Source organism: Meriones unguiculatus, chromosome 11 (genome assembly GCF_030254825.1).
Source record: "Meriones unguiculatus strain TT.TT164.6M chromosome 11, Bangor_MerUng_6.1, whole genome shotgun sequence".
Taxonomy (NCBI): Eukaryota; Metazoa; Chordata; class Mammalia; order Rodentia; family Muridae; genus Meriones; species Meriones unguiculatus.
In genome coordinates, this window is record NC_083359.1 from 14,203,958 (window position 1) to 14,222,643 (window position 18,686).

General features: G+C 41.7%; 1 long non-coding RNA gene across 3 annotated transcripts in view; it reads left to right on the top strand.

Moving 5' to 3' along the window:
• The window catches only part of LOC132646295 (uncharacterized), a 387,482-nt gene that overhangs the window by 44,565 nt on the left and 324,231 nt on the right, over positions 1–18,686 (top strand). The window lies entirely within an intron of this gene.

Here is an 18,686-nt window from a genome sequence, read left to right on the forward strand (position 1 = left end):
TATCAAAAAATCTTTAAAGAGTCTAACGACCATAAAACTGACATATCCACCTGTGGTGTCAGCCACTCCAACATTCAGAGTGTCTCTGTGAAGATTGTGAACTCTAGGGTAGACTGAGCTACAAGTGAGGTTTGGGGAGGCGTGTTGTGAATTTGGGAGTACTACATAATGAATTGTGGTGCTGGACACATGCTGGACCACTGAGCTCCGCTCCCAACACTAATTATGTCACTTGCGGGGACGTGAATGGTATTTCATATCATGACATTAGGGGAGATAAAAGACCTGATAGTAGAAAGGGGCAGGGGTAAGGGAAGGGACCAGACAGAGGGGAGAGTGAGATAGTAGGGGTCAGTGAAGGGTGAATGTTGCTGAAGTACAGGACATACATGTACAAAAATGTCATAGTATGGCCCATCATTTTGTACAACAAACATATATTTGTTGAGCTCATAAGGCTCCTTGTGCCCACCGATCTTCAAGAAAAACCAGGCATGCAAGATGGTCCTCACAAAGGAATGGACGTAAAACCTCTTCTTCCATCCAGAAATCTGGGGATTGGAAGTGATGAACAGCCTGGCAGTCTTTGTTAACAGTTGTGCCAGGCCATAGCAAGCTCCTACATCCAGGACTTAGGGTAGATAATAGTTTAAATGATCCTTACACCTAGAGGACCCCCTAAAATTTCACAACCTGGAACAGAGGCAGCTAACAGCCCTCTACAGACACGTCATCTCTAGAACCCATCTTATTGGAAGAAATGACATGTATCTTGAGTGAGTTTCATTGTAATCATGCTTATCTGTACACCAGAGAATGTACTACACAAGGGCATTTCTTTTTAAATTCAAATTTGTTTAATGTGTTTACATTTGTTGGGAATAAACCACCTCTCGTCAGACTCTCAAGAAGTTCTAATCCAGGTTGAGAAAATCAATCAGAACCAAGTTTTCATTCTCACCTCTTTGCAGATAGCTGCCTGTTGTGACACCTGCAGAGACCCCCACATAGATTAATTATAACCATAAAGTTATATGATGTCACCATACAGCAAAAGTTGCGTGTATGTGTGTGCACGTGTACGTGTGTTTGTGTGTGCGTGTGTACAAAATGAAGATTCCTGGTACTAGGAGTTTATATCACAACTGGGAAGATCTGCTGACTGAGAGCTGAGATCAACGGGGAATCATGCCAGCAATAAGCAGAGGGCTAGAGGGTGTTGGCAAAGAGCCCCTGGTGGGCACAATACATGGCAGCTGGAACAAGGTGGACAGACACTGGAGAGTGTATTGAGCATCCTACATCTAAGGGAGGTCCCTGTAACTGTGACCCAGACAGACTGTCAACTGTCAACATGTAACAAGTTACCATGTTTTCCATGTATGAGAGGAAGAGGAAAGGGCCGGCGGCCACAGCCATAGCCCTAGGGTTCTCTCTCTCTCCTGTGTCTGAAGTTCTCCCCCCAAGGAAGAAAGAGAATTAGCTGTCCAGCCCCCTCATTTTTGTTACAGTCTTGAGTGTTATTCTCTTGTCACCCATGAATCTGCATCAGTCTCCTAAGATCTTGATGTGTGACATTGTGGTACTTTATTTTACTTTTATGAACATTATATTCTCTGTCAAATGAAAGCCTTATTAAGGCAGGACTCTGTCATCTTATTTGTCTAACCTCAGAACATCACAGTATGCGTGGCACACAATTGGTGTTTGGTAAGTATCTATTGAATGGACACAGAGGAAAAGGATCTATTGACAAAGCTCTACACTGAAGTAGCTGAGTAAGTGCACAAAGTTTGCAGCTACAGTGGGGTTCTAGCACCCCATTTAGTCTGCAGTGCATGTTGCCTGGAGGCCTTATGGCTTGGTATCAGCCTTCCTATCTATTGTTTCCCTTCAGAATGAAACTGGGAGTCCAGAAAGGACCACCATCTGTCACTCAGTCTTTCTATCATGTCTCTTTCAAATGACGGTTTCTCACAGGGAAGCGGGGGAAGCTGATTCACATTTAGTGTCCTCCACCAAAAAGAGACATCTTAAGACCGAGAACAAACCCAGGCTCATGGGAACAGTAAATACAAACCCACATTCTGTGGCTAAGCATGGCTGTACACCTCAGGGATTGCTTTGGGTGAGACACAGTTTGTGTGTCTGTCTGTCTGTCTGTCTGTCTGTCTGTCTGTCTGTGTGTATATGGGTGTGTGTGTGTGTGTATGTGTGTGTGTGTAAAGTGCACCGCATGGGTTTTTTAACTCGGGTTCCAGGGACCCAACTCATGTCCTTGTGCTTGCATAGCAAAAGCTTAACCGATGGAGCCATTTTCCAGCCCTGAACTTTCTTTTTTAATTTGTAAAAGAGATGGATAAGCCTAAGAGTACAGAATTGTCAGGATGGCACATTTAGACATGATCTGAACAACAGGTAAAGTGAATAAAGAATGGAATTGAAGTCATTTATTTCAATAACTTTTACTAAGTGTTAATCATATGCCAAGGTCTGAAAGTGTTGCTATCTTTCTTGGAATGAGAACAATGAGGCTCAGAGAACACAACAGTTGGCAGCTAGTCGGGGCTGATCCTCACAGTCCCTGTGCAGGGCAGTTACATCTCTCCAGCTCTTCATGAGATTGGCTATTCTATTGTTCAGGATGTGACCTGCCATCTCCTGCTTACAGAGAGCTCTCCTTTCTCATGGTGCCCACTTGTTTCTTCACTGTGTCATGTGAGACCCCCCTTTTAGTTTTCACGATTTCTGTCATCACTGAAATTACTAAGGTGAATGCTGTCATCTCTCATCCATGTATCATCTACCTATTGATTGATCAGTTGATAATATATCTACTTGTCATATGCCGATCTATCTGCATCTACCTATCAATAATCTTTTTATCTATTTTGTATATATTATCTGTCAATCTATCTACTATCAGCAAATCAAGAGAGTAGTGTCTATCTAACATCTATTGTAAGAAGGAACCAAATGGAAGCCATTTTCAATAAACTTCCCTTTTGAATAGGAGTTCAACTAAAGTTTAAGTTCCCAAGAGCAACCTGGGTAACTGACATTCTGCTTGGTGGAAAGGGACATGAATGTTGGGCAAGTTGCCTTACCACAGTTGAACAACCCAACCAATGGGAACAGGATAAGTGTACCATAGAGACATGCCTATAAGAGAGTTCCTTAATCCTAAAACCTCATTGGTGGGATAACTGGGCACAGATATTTGGGGTTTGGAAGCTTAAAAATTGTGACATTCTGGCTCGAGGTCACAGCTCAGCTCCAAGTCTGTTCTGTGGCCCTGCTCTATCAGTAGAGGTCTGAGTATAATAATTTTTTATTATCTATTTAAATGCTTACTAAGAGGAATGTTCGAAGATGCTGTCAGCTTCGGGGTCTCTGCTGTTGGCCCTGACTGGACAATTTTTGCTGTCTAATTGAAATAAAATCTTGCTTTTCTCGACTCTTATGGCTGCTTGAGTTGTGTTGGATTAAGACCCCAGCACTGTGTATCATTTATCAAAGACTCAATCTATCAAGCATGTATCATCTATCTATTGATCTATCATCTATCGATCTATCACCTATCTATCTATCTATCTATCTATCTATCTATCTATCTATCTATCAACCTATCGAGTGATGGTTTGGATGAAAATGGCCCCCCATATGCCCACAAGGAGTGACACTATTAGGAGTGTGGTCTTGGAGTAGGTATGATCTTATTGGTGAAAGTATGTCACTGATGGTGGTCTTTGAGGTTTCAGATTCTCAATCCAGGCCCTGCATCACTTCCATTTCCTGCTGCCTTCAGATCTGGATGTAGAACTCTCAGCTACTTCTCCAGTGTCACGTCTGCCTGCATGCTGCCATACTTCTCGCCATGGTGACAATGGATTAAACCTCTGAACTGTCATAGTGTCTCTTCACATCAATAGAAACCCTAACTAAAACAGAAGTTGGTACCAGGGACTGGGGTACTGCTTTGATAGGCCACACCATGGTTTGTTTGGAGTAATATGGAACACTTTGGGACTTTTGGACTAGAAAAGCAATTGGACACTTAAGCTGGCCTTAATAATGGGCCATACTGGTAGAAGCATGGCAGACGATGGTGGTGAGGGTGCAGATCTATAATCAAAAGGAGCACATTGAGCAAGGAAAGGTATAATACGTTCAGTTAGAGGAGAGAAGGAGCACTACAAGGTGTAAACAGACTAAAGAAGAGCCTGATACTAAGTGGAATAAAAGGAGTAGTGACCTCAGAGCAAGACCCCACCTAGCTAAGCTTCCAACTTATGAAAAGGAATTAAAGAAAGGTAAAAGATAATTAAAGAAAAACTTAGAGGAGGCTGTGGTAGCACACACCTTAAATCCTAGTGCTCAGAAGACAGAGGCTGGCAGATCTCTAAGTTCAAGGCCAACATGGGTTACAGAGCAAGTTCTAGCACAGCCAAGCTTATGTAGTGAAAGAAACCGTCAAAAACAAAAAGCTGTTTTTTTATGGGAAAGGGGGGGGGCATATTCCAGGCCTAGTGAGAAGCAGAACTTGGCAGTTTCAGCAATGTTTTCTGGCTTTAGAGTCGATAATCCAAGAAAAAGGTTATGAAGTCTCTCTTCCTGAGGAAGAAAAGCCACTGCTCTACTTATGTAAGGAGTGCTTCCTGCATGGAGGCCCAGAGAAGCCATTGTGTAAAGCTGTGAAGGTGGAGCCTGGATTGCATTGGAGACCCCAAGATGCTACAGATGCCAACAGAGAGTGGAAGCAGCCCAAAAGAGACAAGTGTGTTGCAGTCAACAAAGCTGAAAGGAGTTGGAGATCTGAAGAGCGCTTTGATATCAGACATGGAGATGCAGAGTTTGGAGTTTTCCCAGCTGGTTTTCAGTCTTGCTTTGGTTTGGTATTTTCTCACTATGCTCTCTTTTCTCCCTTTTGGAATAGTGATGGATATTCTGTGCCATTTTATGTTGGAAGTATGTGATCTGCTTTTTCATTTTTATTTTAAGGGGATTATAGTTAAGAGATTGTTATGAGTCTCAGAAGAGGACTTTGAACTTTGGAGTTTTAAACATTGTTGAGCCTGTGATAAACTATGGGGACTTTCAAAGTGGGACTTAATGCTTTTCTGTAAACAGAAATGGCTACCAGCCTATGGGGGCCAGGGAATGGAATGTGGTGGTTTGAAAGAAAATGTCTACCATAGGCCCATAGGGAGGGGATCTACTAAGAGTTGTGGCCTTATTGGAGGAAGTGTGTCACTGAGGATAGACTTTGAGGTTTCAGATGCTCAAGCCAGGCCTAGTCTCAACCTTTCCTGATGCCAATTTTGGATCTGGATGTTGAACTCTCAGTTACCTCTCCAGCACCATGTGTGCTTGCATGCTTCTATGTATCCTGTTATGATGACAATGTACTAAACCTCTGAACTGTAAGCCAGCCTCCAATTAAATATTTTCCTTTATAAGAGTTGCTGTGGTCATAATGTCTCTTCATAGCAATAGAAACCCAAGACATATATCTATTATCTATCATTTTTGTATTATCTATCATTAGTAAATCAATCAATGAATCATCTAACATCTATGTATCAATCTACCTTTATATATCATCTATCTTTCTATCTACCTAGCCATCTATCTATCTTTTCTTTATCTTTCTATATCTGTCTGCCTATCTACCAGCTATCTATCTATCTATCTATCTATCTATCTATCTATCTATCTAGCCTTTGTTTATCTATCCGTCATCATCTATCATCTATCTATCTATTGTCTGTCTGTACCATCTGTGTCTTTCTATCATCTGTCTTTTTAGTAGTATATCACTCATTAAATCAAAGCCTTTTTAACTTGTTCACAATATTCATCAATATAACCAGAACCACTGCATGGAGACTATTCAACAATAGTTACAGTGGATGGTGCTGAGTCTCAAGCCAAACACAGCTGAGTGTAAAGCCCAGTATCCTCAGCATGCAGTGTTCTGTCCTGTTGCTAAGACCTACAATGTGAAACATCTGTGGGAATTTGTGTGAGGCTTTTTTTGTCCCTGTTTTCTGTTTCTTCTCTGTGCAATGAGGTTCACAATCTTCTCTCTTCAAGATTCAATCTTTTTTTCCTAGCTTCCTAAGTTAATGTTTCACATTATTATTTATCTTTAATTTAGTGCAAAATATTGCAAGGCATTTAAGTACTGAGTGTGAAAGAACACATGGGCTTCAGTAATTCCACACTGAAATTCTGACTTCTGTGTTGGGGTGATCTTTGGAAACTGGTTGAGTTGTTTGGATATTTGATTTTTCCCTCTCAGAGACAGAAATGACGTGGTGCTTTAGAAAGTGACTTCACAGTCACTTTCAATGCTGAGAAGTTCACAACAACCAAGATATAGCAAGATGTCCATCCACAGATATATGGATAAGAAGAATGGCACAAACACCTCTAGAATTTTCCTCAGCTTTAAAGAGAATTAGATCATTATATTTACAGGAAAGTGGATAAAATTGAAGATCATCATGTTAAACAAAATAAACTAGACTCAAAAAGACCATTTCACATGTTTTCTCTCATATGCAGAATCTGAATTGAAGTGTGTGTGTGGAGGGGGATATGAAAGTAGAAATGAGACTATGAGAGGTGAGGAGATGGGGAGAAGGGTAATGAGTATATCTGAGATGAAAGCAAAAGTGAGACACTTGGGTGGATGAAGGAGAGTAGGAGGTTGGTTAGGGAAGCAAATAAATAAACAGAATGTGATGACATACACGCATGAAAATTTCTCAGTGAAACCCATTTCTTTGTATGCCAGCTAGAAATACCAAAAAATAAACCAAATAAACAAATAAAGCACATAAGAAATGAATGGGGGTTGGGGACTTAGCTCAGTGGTAGAGTGCTTGCCTAGTAAGCATAAAGCCATGGGTTCTGTCCTCAGTTGTGGAAAAAAAAAGTGAATGAATGAATAATGAATGAATAAACTAATGTGGTTATAGAAATTAAATGACACGTTATATCAAAATTGGAAATTTCTGCACATGGGAGATATCTGGCAAATGGGAGTTACTTTTATTGATTAAAAAGAAATCAAACAACAAAGACAGATCAATGCCAAAGCCCAGGAAACTCACAGATAGATATGCTGTGTAGAAAGCAAGAATGGGTAGAAAATACCCAAAGGGGAGAGAGTGGTTAAAGAGATTATGCTAATGATCCTTGCTAAGCACTTATTTTCTGTCCAATTTTGTGATGAATGAGCTACAGTCTCTGACTTCTTTGAGTGTGAATGGCATATATAACACAGTTCCTCCCCATTTGACTTCTGTTACCAATCATTCTTTTTTCTATCTCTTTTCATCATTTCTACTCCTTGTGATGTCACAGTTTCCATGAGTGGGATCAGGGAGATCTTTGCTGAGTGGTCAGTCCTGACTCAGAAAGGCTCAAAAGACCAAGGCTGGGGAGTTGGTTGGCACTTTCTTGCTCTGGCTTGTTCTCAATTGGATTTGTTTTCAGTGAACAGTTTACACAAGAGGCTGTGGAGACAACTCAGCAGACTCACTTCCAAGGTCACTCAGGAGGATCTTTCAATGGAGTAGTGAACTATCCAGTAGATTCATTGAGCAATGGTCAGTGGGCAGAAAGAGAGCCAGGATGGATGACACTATTATAACTTACTCTGTGAAATCCTGCTCATTAGACAATAGGCATTAGTTAAGACTACATTCCAGAGCACAGGTTTTATTCAAGAGCCTATTTCTTCTCATTCATATTACTTGATAATAGAATTTGAGAAGGGCTGGAGATATGGCTCAGCTGTTATCATCTGAAGCTCACAAAAACCTACTACTCCAGCTCCAGCAGATCTAATGCTATCTTCTCGCCTCTTCCAGAATTGCTGTCAAGTGGTGGACATTCATGCACTCAGGCACACACACACACACACACACACACACACACACAAATAGAGAGCAAAATACTGAATACTGTCCTTGTTATAAACTGTGGGCTGATGTCTGAAGACAGCATATAAAAACTATGGCTGTGATCATCTTAGGACAGACCCCATAGCTTTCAGCTTTCATTACACACTGTGGCTCATGAGGTCGATTTTGGAAATGACACCAGGGTCTCATGACCTAAGATTCTTATGACAATGACATTCATGTGTGATACAGCTTGGAAAATGTAATTTTTCCAAGCTCTCCAGGTGATTCTGTCATGCGGTCAATACTGGAATTGTTCGGCCTACAAGACTGTATTAGAAGGCCTTTCCCATCGATCTACATGGCCGTTTAAAAATATCTCAATAGCATACTTTAACACAACCACTTTCAGATTTGTGACACCCTGCTGACCTCTCTGAGGTAAGCTAGTTGTGAAATGTTTTGGAATAGTCAAATGAATCGTTCTGCTTATAGAGTTGTTGGCACCAACCCAGCCAGTGTCTGCCAAAAGTAAGGCCAGTTTCAAAGCAGCTGTGGTTTGGAGCTATTTATTTTTTGACAACAGTTCGATAGCAAGGCTGGTGGTGGATGAAGGACACTTTTGGCTCATGACTATAAACCCTTATCAGGAATGATATCAGAGTGCATTTTGGTTTAGTCACTGTAGCAGAACCTGTGAGTGGTTCATCTTGATTCACAGAGGTGAGAACACACCAATGGCAAAGAGCAGACTCCTGTTTTATACCCACCTGATCCATTATTTAATCTGACAAAAAAAATTTCCCTGTCTGTTTTGCTTCTCTTAATGGGATTAAAAGTGATTCTCCTGCAAAAATGCAACTGTAGGAGTGGCGAAAGTGAGACAAAAATACCAGGTCCAATATCTCCACTGAATTTTTCTTTTCTTACTTTAGATTCATTTTGAGTGTGTGTATGTGTGTGTGTGTGTGTGTGTGTGTGTTGCTTTCTTACATGTATGCATGTTTGTGAATGTGAGTGCATACATTTTTGTGCAGATGCATGTGGGAATTAGAGATTGATATCTGATATCTTCCTTGACTGGTTATTTTACACATTGAGGTAGGTCTATTGATATGCCTGGAATTTGCAGGTTTAGCTCCTTTAACTATCCAGCTTGCTCTGAGGATGCCTCTGTCTCTTCCTCATAGTCTCTAGAAGCACTGACATGCCACCATGCATTTTCATAGGTTCTGGGGATCCAAATTCCAGTCTTCACATTTGCAAAGCAAATACTCCATCCTCTGAGCTCTCTCCCAAGTTCCTCCACTGAGTTTTTGAGGGGGAATTTTAAGAGGGTTTATACTTCCTGAGTAAAAGGAGAGAAGAGATCATCATGAAGGCAAGGCGATCTAACATGCTTAGACAACCAGAGCACTGAGGAGGTGTAAACAAATGGCTAAAAGTACCAGCTACAGGTACCCTGTGTCCATGAGCCACACCCAAGAATTGCAGTAGCAAGATGAATACACAAGCCGGCTCCATGCATATACCAGCTGCTGGGAGGGGACAAGAAAATCAAGACATCAACAAAAAGTGAGTGACTCTCACCTTGTTGAAACTGTAGCTACTAGAACTGCATAGGGAAAAGCAATAATGTTTACTACCACCATTGCCAAGGGGTTTATTTCCCTAATCACGCTCTCAAGACTATGATCTCATGTGATTAGTTCTTCTATTATTACATTGTAAAGTTTGTCTATGATTACTTCCATTTTACTTGGGAAGAAACGAAGGCAAAGTGTAAATACTTCTTCAGTATCACTCAGGTAGATAAGGTCAATAATTTTGCTCAGTTACTCAAACTCCATATGTAGGCCTTTGAGATGAAATAGCATGCTATAAGAGGCTAGTGGGTAAGCACAACTGCAGAAGATATGGACTAATTTTGAGATAATAATTTTGCCTGTTTCTATAATGCTGAGTCACAGGCACAGCAAGATTTAAAGATTTAGAAATCCCAATTCTTCTGGCTTTTTAGTAGCTCATGGTCCCATGATTCTCATGCAGAAAAGAGGAAACAGATGTGCACACTGTGTTTATAGATTTTCCTCAAAGTGGCCAAGGCAAACCACAGCAAAAGATGGACTCTCCTTAAGCAGAGCTCTTGTGCGACCTGAGAGATCCAATATATCAGGAATCATGAAAGAAGTTAGCATTTTAGAGGAGATTTAGCATTAGCTAATGTGCTGCCTAGGTGCTGAGGCAAAAGAAAGTGTGTGCTATGCACAGGTCCATTGAAAGAGCAATGAGAAATGTGGGTAATTGTAAATGGGCCATAGTTAAGGTGAAAGGTACCTACCAGAGGACGTTAGGAAGATGTAGCCACTGACTCTGGCTCTTGAAAAATGGCTAGAGTTTCTGGAAGCAGACAGGAAGAACAGTGATATGTTGGAGCTGAGATCTGCATGTCCACCCAACCCTGTATCCAAGCATGTTCATTTGGTGGCATAAAATTGGTCAATAGTGACACAATTTACACCACAGAAATTGGTAATTGTTACAAATAAATAGGACACACACTGAAAGGAAGAGTAGGAATTGAATTCCTTGTATTTGAAAGTACCTAGACATTTGAATAGCCATTGGAGAAGCTTGGTGACATAGGATATTTGGTAAAGAGATAGAGGTAGATGTGATGGTTTGAGAGTGTTACCCATAGGCTCATACATTTGACTTCTTCACCTCCGTGTGGAACTAGTTGAAAAGGATTAGAAGGTGTGGCCTTGTTGGAGGAAGTATGTCACTGGAGTAGTCTTTGCCCCATGCTCCTGCCTGAAATTTATGTGGTTGCTAGGGACAAAACTCAGGTAGCCAGGTTTGCAGAGCAAACACTATTGACTAAGCCACCTCCCCGGCTCCCCATTCATGGTTGTCTGTGTTTCACCAATGCCCATACTAATGATGATGAGTAACCAGATATCCAACTTCATCTAAAATTGTACCCTTTGATGTTTTTGATCCAGCATAATTATAAATGGCAACCCTTTCCTCTTTCAGAGGTGTCCCAGTTTGTGTAACAAATGGTATCTGTAATTATGTGTTACAGATGCAGCCAGAAATCAACAAGGCAGTGATTAGCTCACACTGATCATGGTCTGAAGGAGCTCAACTAAGAATGGTCTTTTGTGTTGCAGGTCACAGAAGTCAAATGGCAGTACTTCTCCTCTCTCCTTGGCTGTCGTTGGGGGATGCAGATGTCCTTTTGTACCTACACTGTAATTCAGGAATGAGAACACTGGTGATAGACACATTCTACTGCTGTGCAACCAATGAGCACTAATGGACAGGAAAGCCAGCCATATCCAGGCACAAATGGCTTGCCATGCCTCCTCTAGTCCTATCTGACTTTTCTTTCTGCTTTGCCTGAAGAGACTGATACATCAAGTTTCAGTTAAATCATAAAAAGGTACATGATGTCACATTTAACAGTTTATGAAGTCCCAAAATATAGTTTGAAACAACAGTAAGATGCCAGATAGCCAAAATTTGGGGAAAGAAGAGTATTATAATACTTCAGGTAATACATTTACTATATTGCTAGATTTTGTAAATTTTTGAGATAGTTTTATTCCAACTTATAAATTATTAAGGTTTATTTTTTAAGCATATTTAAGATTTATTTTATTTTAAATTGTGTGTATGTGTGTATAGGTATGTGGTATACATATGTGTGTGTGTTTATGCATTTATGTATATGCATTTGTTTGTGTATCTGTATATGTTTATATATGTGTATGTATATGTGTATATATGTGTTTGTGGGCATGTATGTGTGTATGTGTATTGTGCATGTATTTTCTTAGGAAGAATTTCACTTCCAATGCTTGCCCTGTCTTAATGTGGTAGAAGTCTAAAATGATAAATAGCGATTAATTAGCCAGGTGCCGAGGGTTTTGCAAACTCCCTCGCAGAGTGAGCTCCCTGGGGCAGCTGCATTATCTGTTCACTTGCTAAGACAGCAGTGGAACCAAAGGCCAATGATATTCAAGGAGTGAAATATAGTAGGTCTCCAAGACCAATTACATCTAATGTGTTATCAAATGTGTGGCTCACATTCCAAGCTGTTTGCCTTAGTGTATTCAGATGCGTGTTTAGAGAGCATCTCGTTTCTCTGTGTGGCCTCCTCTGCTTTTTCACTTGTCCAATTCATTTTCCAGCATTTGGTTCAGTGGTTCAAAGTCATTTGGAGCTTGTAGAACACATGAAGGAGACCCTGAGGGCCTTGCTATAAACCAAAGCACATATGTACTTCCTGCCTCCAAGCTCAGAGGTCTTTAAAGAACCACATTTCCTTTGACAGCATCAGGTGAACCTCTCTCCCCTAGGCATCTCTGGGTTCCTTTAGGAGTCTGACTGCTTGCCAAGCTCACTGCAGAGCTATGTGTTCTCCAAGCCTTCTAATGCCTATAGACCTCGTCCATTAACTGAACCATTCTGTGCTCTGCAAGGGACCATAGGACTTCTTTGAGCTGTGAGAGTTCATGTAGGATGGTAGCATAGAAGTTGGAGCTTGGGGGATTACAGTACAGAGATGAGAGAGAAGGGGAACTGTGGAGACACTCAACTGATAACGTGCCTGCTGTGAAATCAGAAGGACCAGAGTTCAAATCCTCACACTTGCATAAGAGCAAGGCACAACAGTTGTTCTGTAACCCAGGGTTGGGAGAGATGGGGACAGAAGAATCTCTAGGATTTGCTGGCCAGTTATTGTAATGAAATTGATGAGTTTCTGGTCCAATGAGAGGCCGTGTCTCAGAAACTAAGGTGGAGAAAAAGGGGGAAGGCATCCCCTTGCTGACTTCTGGCCTCCACACTCACACATACACATTTATGTGCACACACATGCCACGCTCACGCACACTCACATGAACATGTATATACATCTCACATACACAGAGGAACTTGATACTATATAAAAAGAAATCAAACTTTTGGGGACATGAAGGTGTCCCTAGTGGCCACCATGAACGCTGGCTTACAGCTGTCTCGCTGTTCGCCCTAAAGAGTTGAGCCCATACTTGGTCTTTAATTGTTAAATTAAACGTCCTTGGTTTTTTTTTTTTTTCTATGCTTTTTTAAAATCATTGTTGTTGTTTGTTAAGGATGAAGATTTGACTAAGAGTCGGGAAGTCAGGAATGTGGCGCTCTGTCAAAATACAAATAACATTTCAGGCAGGCCACTGTGCCGCTGACAAAGGACTGTGGTTCTCGCATTCAGGGTACTTGGAATGCATTCTTGTTTTCTTTACACAGCAAGTCCGCATTTGCTTCAAATACCTATGACTAAATGACTCATTGAAGGAGTCCCTCCAAACAAGGGGTATAGCTGGTAAGATGGATCAGCAGGTAAAGGCACTTGCTGCCAAGCCTGAGGACTTGAATTTGATCCTGGGACTCACATGACAGAATGAGAGAACCTACTCCCACATGTTTTTTCCTGGCCTCTATACCCGTGTCATGACAAGTATGTTCCCCTCTCCCCCAAGTGTTCAGACAGCACAAAGTCAATAAATGTTAAAAAGAAATTAAGATAAGAAGAGCCAGGTGTGGTGGTATACATCTTTAATCTCAGAACGCAAGGAAGCAGAGGCAGGAAAACCTCTGTTAGAGGCTAGTTCAGTCTACATGGTAATTTCCAAGCTAGCCAGGTATACATAGTAAAGCCCTGCCTCACAGAAACAAACGAGCAAAAAAGCAAGGAGTGACCTTTGTGGAGAACAAATTTTAGCTGTGCTATATAATGCAAAAAAAGTTTCTTGACATCCTCTTCCCTGCAATCATTTTTATATTTCATGCTTCAAGCCCCTCACCTATTATACATAAAGTAAGTCACTGGCAAAGTGAAATACCAAATCTGCCTCAATGAAAAACACCATGCTATTTTGAACATTTCAGAACATTCTAAACTGTCATTCCCTCAGCCATTTGATCCTTTTCCTACTTCATTTTTTCTGTCCCCTCTTCCTTTCCTCTGCTCTCCTCTCTCCTCCTCTTTTTTTTTTCTTCTGTCCTGTTGTCCTCTGAGGGTATATACACGACTGACTTCACACGGGCCTTCTGTGGTTAGGAATTAGCCTATTGCATAAATCTTGGGGCAGATTCCAGTTTAGGAAGTCTTCGAAGGGAGACCTTTGCTTTTGCGTTTTAATTTTAGCACTTCCACAGCATCCGGTGCCTGCTGTTCTGTATTTCCTTACTTTCAAGATACTATTGATTGCAAGAGAATCACTATTGACTGAATAAAAGCTCTTCAGAAAGCAAACAGAATACACCCTGCTTTCAATGTCTGTATTGATTAGTAAACACATCTGAGTTGCAGCAACATTAATTTGGCAGTGAAGAGAACTGAGACACATCTTAGGGACTCCTGTCATAGCGAAAATGAGCCCTTACACCCCCAGGTACCTAAGGGCAAAGTGTTTCAGTTTTTATCAAGCCCAGGAATCTTCCCCAAGTAGGTGTGCTTAGTCTAGGGTTAGTGGGTGTAATTTTCAAAGTTGTGCTTCCAATGTATTTTACTATGCAAACTATGTAGGCTTTGCTTAAGAAAGAATCAACATATTTCATTAGCTTCTTACAGCCATCAGTGGCCTCCAGTTTCTTAATAGCAACTAATCCATATACAACCCTGGTGGGCAATCATTCCATCTAAATTAGATTAGCCATAGTGAAAGCTCATGTAATTGTTTACCTTCTGCTAGCTTGATTTAAATGTTGTTGTACTATGTGTTCCTTGGTCTTGAGTCACAAAATGTATGTTTGGCTCGGGGTTAACTTTGTAAGTAAAAATGATGATAGACATTGATTATCATCCTCACGAATATTGTACTCATTTTAAAAGCACGGTGACAAAAATTTGATCCCACGTAACCAATGTTAAAAATAAAGGGAGGTGTGGTGGCTCATGTCTGGAATTCCAATGCTGGGGAGGCAGAGACAGGCCAATCCTTGAACTTGCTGGCCAGACAGCCTAGCTAATTGGTTATGTTGACTTTGTTTCTTCTTTGAGTGTTTGTTTGGGCATGTGTATGTGTTGGAGTGCACACACACATTTGTGTGGAGGTCAGAGGCTGATGCTGGGCATCTTCTGTCACTGCCTGTTTTATCAAACAGGGCCTTTCACTGGACCTGGAGCGCTCACCACTTCTGCAGGACTAGCTGTCGGTGACCATCAGTATCCTAGGGCCTCTGCTGTGATAGCAGTACAGTTGTAGGAGAGCAGCATTCCACCAAGCTTGTGTGTGTGTGTGTGTGTGTGTGTGTGTGTGTGTGTGTGTGTGTGTGTGTAGGTTTTCCAAACTCAAGTCCTCATGCTTGTAGGTCAAGCACTTTACTGACCCATCTCTCCATCCTCTGGGTTGGCTTATTATTAGTATATAAAAGATTAATGTGAGGACCAAGATGTCTATCTAATTGATTTTTTTTCTTCTCTAGTGAATTTAGATTGTTTTAGTCTGTATGTGTGTGCTTACATACAGGTGGAGGTCACAGGACACCCTCAGCTGTTGTCACTCATGTGCTAGCCAGACTGTGTGTGTGTGTGTGTGTGTGTGTGTGTGTGTGCATGCCTGCTTGTGTGTCCTCTATCACTCTCCACCTTATTTTTAGTACTATTTGAGACAGGCCCGTTGACTGATCCTGAAGCTCGCCAACTCTGCCAGCCTGGATAGTGGGGCTTCCTCAGCATCCTCTGCAGCCCCCTGTACCTCCCAGACCTGGGATTACAGAAATATACTGTCACGGCCAGCATTTGTATATGGGTGGTGAAGATCTGACCTCATGCTTATTCTGAAGGCCCTTTATCCACTGTCACCACCCTAATCTCATGCCTTGTTTGTCAAGCACAACCTGTCACTGGCTTGGTTAGAGTTCACCAAGCAGGCTTGGCTACTTGTCCAGCAAGCTGCAGGCATCACTGTCTCTATCTCCTCAGCAGTGAGGTTGTAAGCACCTGTCACCATGTCACCAGGTCTGGCTTTTTGTTACAAATGAGCTCAAACTAATGACCTCATGCTCTCAAGACAAGCGTTTACCAACTGAGCCATCTTCCAGCCCTGTCTCAGAATTTTTATTAGACATCATTTCTTCTTTGATCTAACTAAAGATGTGAACATCTTTGGAAGTAAGCTAAGGTGGTTAAGGATCTTCATATCTACTGCTCAAAGGATGATAACTGAGACAATTAATTAAATAAGTGAATGAAAGATAGGACAAAATTTGTGGATTATAAATTTAGACATGAATTATTACTTACGTAGAATAATGTTTTAATAATGACTTAAAACATCCATGTCTAAGTCCTGGCATTCTTGCATGTGAATTACTTATGTTTTGTACTAGACCTTGTCAATATTTTCATTACTCTTTTAGTGTAAAGAACTTATTCTACAGAGCTGCAGGGATGGCTCAGCTGTTAGGAACAGTTGCTGAACTTACAAATGATCTGAATTCATTTCCCAGCACATGTCTAGGGCAGTTCACAAAGCCTGTAATCCCAGATCCAGGGACTTGACACCCTTTTCTGCCCTTTGTGGGAACCCACACATATGTGCCCATACTCACACATTGTACCTTCCTACCTTTCCTTTCATCTGCCCAGCCAACATTTACTGAAAGCTTTGTAACATGCTGATGAAGGACATATATCACAATGTATACCTATGTGTTAGACCAAAAAGCCACCAACATTATCAGGAGCACAGACCTTTGCAGGTAAGGTACACTTGACATCAGAGGAAAGACAGACCCAGGCAAATACGTAACTTGTAGAAAAATCTACCGGAGACAATAAATGATCCCTAAAATACACTGTGAGGAAAATAAGATGAGAACTCAACGTTGGAAAAAACATACAGCTGCTCTTTCATGAGCCTAAGATCCATGGAAACCTGATGTAAATGAACGTCAGCTCCGAATGAGAGGCTGTGGATAGTCACTCCCACACGTTCCTTTCCAGGTATTTCCTGAACAATTATTTTTGCACTGTTGTCAAGAGTTGGGGTAGAGGCGGGTGAGGAAGCGGTGGAAGCGGTGGATGGGCTGGGGCTGCTGTCCTCAGTGTGCTGCCACGGTACGGTCATGAGGTGATGACAGTCTCCTGTGTCCCAAGGACTCACGTGGAGACAGGGCAGACCAGGTGCAAGCCCTCTGCCTCTGAGTTTCCCACATGGAAGACGTTTCCTCATTTTTCTCACAGCACAGACTGTGTGCACTGTGGATTTCTGGAGAGGAATTTGTTTGTTGAGAATAGTTCCTCAAGGCTGGTGGGAGGGAAGGCAGGTGTGAGCTCTCAAAGGCAGGATTGTCTTTCAGTAGGGTGTAGAACCTTTATGGTGGCCATAATTGTGGCAATTTAAGATGTCATTGGGAAGCCAAGTCATATAAGCAATGCACCCCATTTCTTCCAAATTCTTGGTAGAGGTCTTTAATTGCTATCCAAAGAGAGATTTTTTTTTCCTCTCTTCTCTTCTTTGAATGTGATAAGTCACACACTTGGCTATATACTGGAGGACCCGTGTAGGGAAAGCTTCAAAATCTATTAGGGGTATTTTAACACCATGGAAACTCCACAAGGCATTGATTGGCAGTGATGTAACTGCTTTTCCCCATAGTTGCTAATTGATGCTTTGCACTGAACGTTGAGTGCAGACAACAAAGCGACACAAAGAAAAAAAAAAGTGCTAGACAGAGATCTTCTTAGATCCTCCATAGGGATGGAGCAGGGGGCACTGAGCAAGAAAGATCCCAAGGACTTTGAGACAGACGGGAGGGGGGTGTGGGAGAGAGAGAGGGAGAGAGAGAGAGGAGATCTTGGGTATATTGCCTGTGCTCTTCCTTTCAGGCTAGCTTCTTCATAGCCATAATTATCTCAAGTCACACACAGCCCCTCATTCTACAGCACACATGAGTAGGAGAAAGAACAAGCTTGTATGTTCTCGTTGGGAAGGGGCGTGTTCTGTGCAAGTGGGCCAGGGCCTGTGAAGAGACTAGCTTTGTTGTTTTACCAAGAACCCTGTCTTTCATCCAGTTTAGTTAGCTGTGCTATCTCATACCTCAGCTGCAAGCCCTCCTCATTTGTCTTACCAGGTGCCTGATCTTGCTCTTTGAACTCTGACATCATTTTAACTGTAACGTTAGGGCTTCTTTCCTTGTATCCCAATCCCAAAACAGTCTGACCTTGGAAACCAATTTCTTCTTTCTCTAGCACCAGATGGGAACATTCTGAGTGACAATGGAGTGGTATGTCAGGAAGAGAAGAGAGGATGGCGAGGACCTGGGACAGATGGCAAGCAGAACTCAGGAGAGACCTCATGGGCTTCTAGCCCAAGTTCTTTCTTCAGTATTTTTTTTTCATTGAGCAGATTGCAGCTATGAGCCATTTGCAGACATGGAATGAAACTGAGGAGAGAGCCAATGAGCTTTCTCTTTAATGCTGAAGACTAGATGGCAGAGCATCAAATTTAAAACCTTATTGTACTAGACCTTCAGGGAGGCCATTGGTGGGGTCTGGTGGTGCCTCCTTGTGTAACAGCTTTGCCTCCAGGAGTGGGACTCTCTCTTCTGTTATTAAAATGAAGCATTTAGGTTACCAGGGAAGTGTCCAGTGGGTAAAATGCTTGCTGCACAAGAGTGAAGATCTGAGTTTGGATCCCTAGAACCTATGTAAATCCAGAGACAGCAGCACACAACAGTAATGCTTTTACACTCATGGAAGGATGGGAGGTAGTG